The sequence below is a fragment of the Capsicum annuum genome, chromosome 3, assembly GCF_002878395.1.
Source record: "Capsicum annuum cultivar UCD-10X-F1 chromosome 3, UCD10Xv1.1, whole genome shotgun sequence".
Lineage (NCBI taxonomy): Eukaryota > Viridiplantae > Streptophyta > Magnoliopsida > Solanales > Solanaceae > Capsicum > Capsicum annuum.
Window position 1 is genome coordinate 816,651 of NC_061113.1, and position 11,444 is coordinate 828,094.

At 34.2% G+C, this 11,444-nt stretch overlaps 1 pseudogene; it reads left to right on the plus strand.

Annotated features, from left to right (window-relative positions):
• Window positions 1–11,444, plus strand: part of LOC107865676 — a 30,467-nt pseudogene that overhangs the window by 2,585 nt on the left and 16,438 nt on the right.

An 11,444-nucleotide genomic window follows, 5' to 3' on the forward strand; every position in this document is an offset into this window, starting at 1 on the left:
CAAGTCGATTTCATTTTTAGTGTTATGTTTGAGGGGCTAACAACTAGAATATTTTTCTAAGTATAGAATAAAGACTTAGTTTTATTTTTAACTCTTAATCTTCGGGATACAACTTTTCAGTCTTTCCGACCTTCGATTTTAGAAATTTTTATTGCGTTATGATCGGGGAAGTTAAGGGTACGTCACAGAAGAGTTTCGGGATTTTTAGACGAGCATAAGACCACGTTTGGGTGTGCGTTCCAGTAGCATCGGGCGATCTGCCAGCGTCGCCCGCTCTATCGCGGGGGCCTTAGCACGCGATCACCCAGGCGTCGCCTGTCTTATAGCCCGTGATAGACCAGGCATCGCTTGGTGAACTGCACTGCACTAGGACAGGCGACACCTGCCAAATCGCGCCTGGCCAAATTCTGCAGTCCACATCCGTTTCATTAGTGGCACTTTGGTAATTTCCCTTACCCCTCTCTTCTCAAACACGGGATTTAATCCCTCCAAACCCTAAGATATCATTATTTTCATCCAAATTGAGCAAGAACACAACCTAGGATTTTGTTGGAGAAGTCAAGAGAGCTCGAGATTCAACCGTGGGTTTTCAAAACTAATTAGAGATTCAGAATCCCCAATCCGCAAGCTTCAAGAATCATCCGTTATTTTCTGAAATAGAGGTACGTGGGGTTATCCTAAAAATCTCATGGGCTTTAAAAATTCATGTTTTCAAAATGGGGGTTTTAAAATTACGAATATGATTATGTTTTAAACGTTTTATGATATTGATTTGGTCTTTAGGCCTATTCCCAAAGTGATTTGATATATGATATATGTATGTGCATGTATTCCGAAAAGATGTTAACTTGAGGGCATGAATTATATGAAATCCCTATCTTGATTTGATTTTTGCATTAAATTCCCATATGATGTGAAATGTTTGAAATCATCTTGACAAGCATGGCATGAGATATTTCGAAAATGATTATGATTTTTGACTTGCAAGGAGAGGGTTACTATGTTGAATTATTATGAATATAATGGTTGCATAATGTGATGATGTGATATTGATGGTTTGCAAGTCGGGTATGACGATACCCTACAGAATATGATATGTGATTGAATTAAATGAAGTTTGAATACATTGATTTTACATGAGATAGGTGAATGCCCGAAGAAGGCATTTGAGTGCAAGGGCTCATCGCTGGAAATCGTGTTTGCCGGCACAGGAATTTGGTACCAGGCTAAGTGATCTTGTGTACCTAGCTTTATGTCATTCCCAAATTGGGACTATGGTTAGGAGCCCAGGCTAAGTGATCTTGGGCACTACTATACTTTATTGGGTCGGGACACACTGCTGTGTGATCTTGTGTGTCTTCCCCTCACTTATACTCTAATATCGGCGGCAACCGAGATTTGACAGTTGGTGTAAATCATGTAGGGTATTCCACCTAGCTCAGCTGCATTGCATTGATGTTGAAAAACTATTGCATTATGCCCATGTGCTTTTCAAATGATTTGATATGAAACTGCTCTATAATGGCTCTCACCTATATTATGTAAAAAAAATATTATATTTCTGTTTTGATTTTTCTGCGTACCAGTACTTTTGTATTGACCCTCTTCCCTCCCAGGTTCGGAGGCACAGTCTAGGGGTCCAGATAACCAGTAGATCTCTTCCGACAGATTTACAGAATCAAGTGGTGAGCCTTCTATATTTCAAAAGACCTGATGTCTGTCAGTTCATTTATCATTTAGTAGTTTTGGGTCTACTGGGGGCCTTGTCCCAGTTTTCAGATAGTTATTGTTTCAGTCATGTAGTAGAGATTTCGCAGACGATTTTCAGATATTGATAGAGATTTTGGTGCATTATTCCCCGTTATTGATTTCATATGATTCTTGATCATGTTTCCGTAATATTATTTATCTTTCTTATTTCTTTTATCATATGAGTTATGTGCATGATTATCAAACAAATAGGGGTGTTTCGAACCTTCATGGTTTGGAATTCTTGTCACGGCCAGGGCCCCTATTTGGGTCGTGACAAACTTAGTATCAAAGCATGGTTCATGGTCCCAGGGTGTCTGCGAAATCGCGTCGGGTAGAGTCTTGTTTATGGGTGTGTATCGCGCGACACTTATAAGCAGGAGTCTACTAGGTGTTTAGGAATGTCTCTTTCTTCATGTTCTAGTTCGTGCAATAGAGTTAGAATGTTTCTCTTTCATACTCTCATTCGTGCTATGGTGTCGCCCATATGAAAGTAAAGTCATCCCAAATTCTTTCCTTGCTCTGATGTTCTCAGATATGTCCCATTATTGGGGCGATTCAAGTGCGAAAAGTTTAGAATCTAAATGATATAGTCCTTTCTGATTGAGCCATATAAGATTTTAAAAATTATGCAAAGACTCGAGAGGATTCTGTTAGTGCTTCAATATGTGTTGATTCTGATGTAAACATTGATCCTGATGGAATTGTGCTTTCCAGCTTAAGGTATTAAGTGCATCTAGTCCCTCTCAAAAATCTTGATACAGATGTGGACGATGTATAGCAGAATCTTGGAACTGTATTTCCACCCGAATAGTAGCATAAGTTAAAGTGTTGTTGTTATGACCTATTGGTAATGATATTGGACCAAGAAGTTGGTGATGTGAAGCCACAAAGTTAGAAGTCAGAGTGAGGGCAATTTTTGTGTAAATGAATGTTTTAGTTAGATAACCGGTGTTTGAGGATGATTTACCCCTTTATAGTGATAAACTAATGAGGTAGCTAGTAGCATGCGTGGATGGTATGGTAGTCCATGGGGGAAGTGTTTTGCTCATATTTTTATTTATACAGAGTAAGATATGTATTCTTAGACCATTAAATATTATGTGTCAATTTTCTATCTCTTATAATATGTAATCCTGCTATCATGGTGTTTTTTTTTAAAAAAAACTAAATTTTTTTAAAGTTTAGTGAAGCCGCGTGGAGCTCTTTCGATTCACTAGCATAGTTTCCTTGTCATTCATCTCATTTTCTTGTTCAAAATACAAAAATCAAAGTCGAGTGAAGCCGTGTGAGGCCTATTTCGATTCACTAGCAACTTGTTGTCCAACCTGTTGTTCTTGTGTTGGTTTAATATATGTATAGCTGAATCTGTTTGCATGAGATTGAGTTGGTAAAGAGGTGATTCGTCCTTGTGTGTTAGTTTAGTAGAAGATAGAGAAGGAGCAGTTAGTCAGGGTGATTTGTCGGTTGCTTAAAGTATGAATGTGGCTATATTAACCAGTAAGTTATAATTATAGAATCATGGTTGTTGTGGAAATTGAAGGTAGTCTAAAGGTATGATTGAGTAAGTAAGTATGGATTGAGAAATTTGTATAAGTAGATAATATTGTATTGGGTTATAATATCAGATTAAGGTTGATCATGTCTATTATGTGACTTTACCCCTTGACCCTCTTTTTGTTAGTAGTTGTAAACTAGTACTACATGTGAGAAAAGTATGTGGTAGATTTTTGAAGCATTTGGGTAGAATGTCCCAATTTAATGGATTAGTATATTTATTTTATGTTGCATTCTTCATTGATGGTAAGTGATTGATGCTAGACTAGGCTTGAATTTAAATAGTATGGTGGTAAATACTGGCAAGAGATTGATGATGTGTGTTTTGTGGGATTAATTAGTAGGCTTGATGTGTTGAAATAGTACTTGCTAATAGATTATGATGAGGAAAAACTGTAAGGTCACGATCGATTTTTTTGTGGCTATGAAGTTCTAGTGTACTAGTGTTTCTTGATGGTTATTTCACAGTTTTCAAGTGATAATTGTGCGTAAGGTTGGGTTGTAAATCATATTTACGTTCAGCACTAGACACTAAGTTTGAACAGTTAATGCCCATTAAGATAGTTGTGATGATTGATTGGGTAATGATATCGATTTTATGGAAGTGATCTAATAGGCTTGAACGGTGTACGCAAGAGATTAGGTTTATTTGATTCGTAGTGATGTATGATATTGTATGTATGATGTAGAAGTATGCCTAAGGTGACATGAGGTTGCGACATTCTTTCTAAGGCTATTGGTACCATTGAATTGTTAAGTGGAGAAAGACTAGTTAGATGGTATATGGTGATCTAAATAGCCATGTTAAGGTGTTTTGATTGGTAGTGTTGGGCCTTTTGCGATGATCTTGATTCTCATAGTAGAGGGATATAAATTTGGAGTCGCAATAGTGGTAGGCTATGTCGAAAGTGATATGGTTCATCAAAGGCTTGGTGATATCCATGTTAAGTGTTAGCATCTAAGCTTGAGTTTTTAAGGTTAAACCAATAGAAATAAGTGTGCAAGCATTATACCATGACTGCGTAAAATATTTATATTGGATTTTTGAATTAAAATTTCACTTATTTTCAAGTTTCGAATAAATCTGTCCAAAAAATTAATATCTCGATCAATCATTTTCCAAATCCAATTTTGAATCCAAAGCCGATCTAAAGCGAGCAACAACGACGGCGCAAGACATCTCTTGTTCTTGCCTCACTAGCCACATGAAAGAGTTTCTCAATAAAAGCACAAGAAATTTTTTTTCTTCCATCAATATGGGAGAACTATACTTCCTCAAGTGAAAGTTCACTCCTTTTTCCCTCCAATTTTTTTCCTCTATTTTTCGTTCACATATTCACTTAAAACCCGATAATCTTTCACTTAAATGGGGAATGGCTATTTTATTAAATAATTAACGAATAAGTGTGTGATCAACAAGTAAAGACTAATTGCATCTGGATAAGTAGGTTTTTATTTGAACTTTCCGTAGTGAACTTGCATTGGATGCACTCGGTCAATCGGTAGATGTGATATTTGTAAACCGTCGAACTTTAATAGACTCTTAGATAACACAAGTCACACAGCCAATAGTTTACCATCTATGGCTCTCACGATTTTATTTGTTTCAACCATGAACACGTCTTGATTTCATGAGAGCTTTGACAATAGGCCTTTGCTATCATCCTCCTTGAAGCTACTTCCACTTCACCCTCAAATAAATGATTCCTAAATGTTTAATTCCTTAGATCAAACTGTTTGGTTAAATCTACCACACTTTGAAACCATTAAAAAGCTTCAATCCGTAAGTCTTGTCCTTGTTTCCTGAATATTGTCTTTATCATGAGAATGAGTTGATTATATTTACAATGCTGAACCATCAGTCACAATTTTGTTTGATCTCCTTGAACTTAGCTCTTGAGATCTCCAATCTGCTAGGTGGAGTTACAGCCATGACGACTTCTTCTAGGCCTTAAACTCATTCCCTTCGATGATCTCTCAACTCCCTTTCTAGATAGATCTTTTGTAAGTGGATTCGACACATTATTCTTTGACTTCAAATAATCAATCGTGTTAATCCACTAGAGAGTAGTTCTCTAACGGTTTTATGTCTCTGTCTTATATGACTAGATTTACTGTTTTACATCATGCTCCCTGCCCTACCTATTGCCGTTTGACTATCACCGTGTATATATATTAGTGCCAAAGGTTTAAGCTAATAAGAAATATCTTCCAAGAAATTTTGGAGTTATTCAGCTTCTTCACCGGCTTTATCTAATGTGATAAATTCAGATTCAATTATAGGGTGGGCAATACATTTCTGTTTAGATGTTTTTCAAGAGATTGTTCCTCCGCCTAAAGTGAATACATATCCACTTGTGGATTTTACTTCATTCAACCCGATGATCTAATTTGCATCACTATATCCTTCAATTCCTGCCGAATATTTGTTATAAGGCAAAGGGTAGTAATATTTTAAATACCTCAAAGCTTTTTTCATTGCCATCCAATGAGTTTGATTGCGATTACTCGTGTACCGACTCAATTTACTAATAGCACATGCTATGTCTGGTCTCGTATAATTCATGATATACATCAAACTTCCAACACTCTTGTGTAGTCCAAGTGTGAGCCACTTTCACATTTATTCTTTTGAAGTGCAAAGCTCATGTCTAATGGAGTCTTGGTAATACTGAGCTCAAATACACAACCTTGTCAAGTACTTTTTTTAATGTAATAAGACTGTGACAACGCCAACCTTTGTAGAGTTTTATGAATTCTTATTCCCTGAGATCACATCCGCAACTTCAAGGTCTTTCATATCAAATTTGCTCTGTAGTATTCATTTCATAGCATGTATGTTAGAAATGTCTTTACTTATGATCAACATATCATCCGCATACAAAGAAACAATGATTTTAGGATTTGCAGTGTCTTTAATGTAAACACATTTATATTTTATTCACTATACACTTAATTAGTTTCACTGATCGAATTGAATAATCCTCTTCTGTAAACTGAGCTACCCCGTCCACTCCTTCCAAAAACTTTGATTATTTGATTAATCATTGGAAGGCCAATTAATTAGTTGTCGCCTCTCTGCACTAATAATATATCATAAGACATGTTATTTCACTAAATAATGCAACCATTGACTTTGAAGGCCAATGGGAATGCATATGAACCTGAAAATCTATATATTATTAAAAGGAGAGGACAAAGACTCTTCATTTAGCCAAGTGGAAGCATTACATACTAACACATGTCTGTTTAGTTAATTAGTTAGGAAAAAGTTGTTAAATCAGTTGGTTTTAAAATTTTCAAAATTTTAGTTACTTAATTTTATATTCATTTGTCGTTTTAAAAATTTCAAATTCCAAATTAATTTACAATTTACAATTTTAAATTCGAATGTTGGTATATTTGTTGGTTATTAAATATTACGTCTAATGTTTTTCTTTTAAAAACTATTTAAAATGTATTATTTTTCAATCATTATCCACATCCACGTCCTAATACTTGGCAGCTTGAAATTCAAACTAAAATATTCTTATCAATGCATTGAAGTAGATGAAAAGATTTTATAATATATAAGCTATGTAATTTTGTAATTTTAATTATTGTTTCCTATGAAAGTAATATTTTTTGCTGATTCTTTTACCTTCTTTTAATATAAAATAAAAATAGAAAATCTTATTTAATCTTCTCACATTACAGTTCACAATTTGAATTTGAATTGGAAACTGCTTTGTGATTAGCATTATCCTTAACCTAATTGTGGCACATCAGTTGAAACCAGATGGGTTAATCCGCAAATAAAATTCTATATTTTCTACTTCAATAAGTCAAACGATTTATATGCATATTATTGAAATTCTGCAGTTCTCTTAGTGCATAGAGCATCCAATTTGCTTCTACTATCAACACACCGGTAATCTCCATTTTCCAACCGATTTAATTGGTAATCTTTTTCTGTCGATGAATCTATATAATTGTATTTACATATAAAGAACCCTACTATCAAAAAAAAATAAAATTGATTTGCAAACCAAATTCTTAATGTGTCTTTGAGAATTATTTATTAATTAAGAATTGGGTTCAATTCTTTCTATGAGATTTTTAGATTTGTCTATACTTTTAAAGCACATTTGTTTGGCGTGCTAATGTGTATAAGACGATTGCACTATTTTTGCTTGATGATTTACCATGGACAGAAAAGGTTAGTATCCCACTTTGACTCTAGATCAAACACAACATTTTAACTGTTAATTACATTAATCGTTGTGTATTGTTAGCTTTTTTTTATAGACATATCTGGGATGGTTATGTTCAATTAATCATCAAGTTATTTCAATTATGAGTTCATCTCACATTGCCAAACGACCCCCAAGTAACTTTGAAGCCTGAAGAAATAAAAAAATTCATTGTCCTGTTTTCGCTGAATTATATTGCAATTCAGACATTGCGAATGAGAGAAAAATTATGTTTTAATCAACAAAATATAATATTTTCTTGCTTGATTCCATATGACAACTAAATTGTCATGTGTTTACATTATATAAGTAACAAAAAATACTAAATTTGTCAATGGTTAAAAAAGTCATTGAACTACTGATGACATATAAATAAGGGCATTCACAACACCTTTATAAAGCATTTGTGCAGGTAAAATGGCACAATTTACCTAAAGTTTAGATTTTATATGTTATTCCCATTGGTTCATATTTTTTTGGTATATCACAATTACATGCATCCATGCAGCAAATTTGAACTTATGCGGGCATAGGTAGGCTTGGTGCAATTGCTACCTTAAATTTGTTCTATTTTTTTTCCAAGGAAGTCTGCCTATATTATTGAGTTTTAAATGCTACCTTGCTGTGAAAACTAACAATAGTTATCTGCATAAATATTTGAGATTAAGTTATTAGATTAGATGTTTATCAAATTGTTTTATGAGTTTATGTATATCACGTTCATGTATCTATTGGTACCTTAATTTGCAATATTTTAAAGAAAATTATCTGCATATATGATAGCGTTTTAAACATTACCTTGTGTTGCAATTATTCATATAAGAATCACTTCATATTGTCTTGCTAAATTTTAGAGTTTGTGCTTATAGATTTTCATTATATTTGCATTTTCACAAAAAAGGACTGTCAGAAGATGTGATGGGATTCAATAAATATTACTATATATTGCATTTTTTTCATCTTCAGTACACTACTGGAAGATGTGAAAGACGACCTAACCTCATGCATGTGAAAGATGGGCTATGTCCTGTAAGCATCACTATGAATCTGTTATCATCATCTACTATAAATTCACAAGTTGTAAGTCAATTTATATATAGAGCATTCTTTTCCTAATCCTAGATCATATAAGTAGTAAATGCTTAATTACTTTGAAATGTCTGCAAGTTACATTGCATTTGTTTTGTAAAATCAAACCTATCTTGCATAGCAGTTGAAAAGCATAGGAAAAGCCTGAAGAGAAACAAGTGAAGGGATAAGGATTAACTATGTTCAAACTGTTGTGAAGAAATTTTCTTAGAAAGTTTTCTGTGAGTTTACTGATAAAAATTTGAGTGATCGTAAGAGTTCTTTATACCTTTAGATTTATTTACTATGTATTTACTGTGTATTTTCCTATATGCAGAGTACTGAATGATGAAGAAGTTTAAATTAAAAATATTTAAAAAAACTGATGTCTTATGATGTCTTAAGTTACTGAAGTTAAGAATATATTATATTAATTACTAGATGTATTGTGTCCATAATCTGCTTAAGGAATTGATATATTTCAATAATCCAAACATCCTATTACATAGGAATAATAACATCAATAGTATAGAGAACCTTTTACAATTATCATTATACACTTTAGATAGTTTTTTAAAGTATAAAAATACATCAATAGCAGTCCCTTGCATCGAGTAGCATGTAAGAGTTTTTTTACTAAACACTAAAATTTAGAAAATGAACCAAGAATATTACAGTTGTTCTACCATAGTGGCTATGATTGAGATCTATCATATCATAGAGGCTAATATTATTGCGTAAACTTGCTCAATCGCAATACCAAGTGTTGTTGTCTATTTTATTACCCCCCCCCCCCTTTCTATTATAATACAATAACTGCATTCTTAATATTTGCAATCTATAATAAGTTTTTATTACAGTTCTCAAATTTATTTGTCCAATTATTTAGATCAAATCTGTTTTAGCTATCTACTTTCTTTGCTATTTTCTCAAAATTAATTTTGATTTGTTGAATAGAAAATCACAAGTAAAAATTAGTAATCTAGATGAAGAGAGAAAATGAAGTTATAACTTACTTTTATTTGGCAATAGACAGAAAAATTATTTAAGTTACAGGTATGGCTAATGGCAAAGCTGATTATGCACTTCATCCCTCTGCATTCATTATTTTTTATTTGCTTAACTAATGTTCGTCATAGTTCTATTTAATTTATATAAAAGCTTAATTTCTAAGGGTAGTAATTTAGATTGCATCAATTGTGGAGCTATTTATTTGGTAAACAAAATGCATCTAGAAATGTGTCCTAATTATTTCTTGAGTTTCTTTTTTTAATTTATTTTCAGGAACAACAAATACTTATGTATGGATACTAGTAATTAGATATGTACAAAGATGTTTTTAATGGTACATTGGATAGTGTAAAAGTTATGATACCACTATTGTTTAAAATGATAAGTTTTAAAAGCAAAATGTTAGTTACAACTTAAGAATATTCTCTTTCGTTTGGTGTAAGTACTTTCAAATTTTGTCAACATTTGATGTTTTTTTAATCAATGATTTGATATGGTGTATAGTTTTTGGATTTATTTCTAGATATACTATGTACAATTTTCTTTTCTCCAAATCAAATTCATATACATTTATGATGATCTACAACTCAAAGTTTATAAAATAATCTTGAGCAAAAGAAAAAAAAAACAAAATAATAATATCAGGTAACTTCCGAAGTAAAAGATTTTGATTATTCATGGTCTTTCATTCTAGGAAAACATGATTCCCTATTTGTACTAAACATCATGTGTTTTCTTATATTGAACTGAAAATTATACTTTCCCATTTCCAGGAAGTTGACATGTCAACTTACTAAAATTTTGAGTTAAATACACAGAAATCTCTCAAGGGTTTTGCTAAGCCAACTTGAAGTTCTTTATCTTTATTTAAGTGTTAGTGTCTTTATTTTATCCACGCATGATATTTTTAATGATTAACTTCTTTATCTGCACATGGTGTTTATCGACCTGGAAAAGGCTTACGACAAAGTCCCCAGGGAGGTGCTTTGGAGATGCTTGGAGGTGAGGGGAGTACCGCAGGCATATATCAGAGTAATTAAGGATATGTATGAGGGAGCGAAAACCCAGGTGAGGACGGCGGGAGGAGACTCAGAGCATTTCACTGTCCGGACAGGATTGCATCAGGGATCTACTCTTAGTCCCTTTTTGTTTGCGTTAGTAATGGATGTGTTGACGCGGCGTATTCAAGGGGAGGTGCCGTGGTGTATGCTCTTTGCAGACGATGTAGTTCTGATAGATGAGACTCGAGGGGGTGTAAATGACAAATTAGAGATGTGGAGGCAAACTCTTGAGTCTAAAGGGTTTAGGGTGAGCAGAAGCAAGACAGAGTATGTGGAATGTAAGTTTAATGACGTGAGGCGGGAGAACGAGGTAGTAGTGAAGCTGGAAGCACAGGAGGTATGTAAGAGGGATAAGTTCAAGTATCTCGGGTCCGTGATCCAGAGTAACGGTGAGATTGACGAGGATGTCTCGCACCGTATTGGGGCGGGATGGATGAAGTGGAAACTCGCGTCGGGGGTGCTGTGTGATAAGAAGGTGCCGCCCAAGCTTAAAGGCAAATTTATAGGGTGGTAGTCCGTCCGGCCTTGCTGTATGGAGCGGAGTGTTGGCCAGTTAAGAACTCCCACATCCAAAAAATGAAGGTGGCAGAAATGCGGATGTTGCGCTGGATGTGTGGACTGACTCGAGGGGATAGAGTTCGGAATGAGACTATCCGGGAGAAGGTTGGTGTGACTTCAGTGGAGTGTAAGATGCGGGAAGCACGATTGAGATGGTTCGGACACGTGAAGAGGAGGGGCATGGATGCCCCGGTCTGTAGGTGTGAGA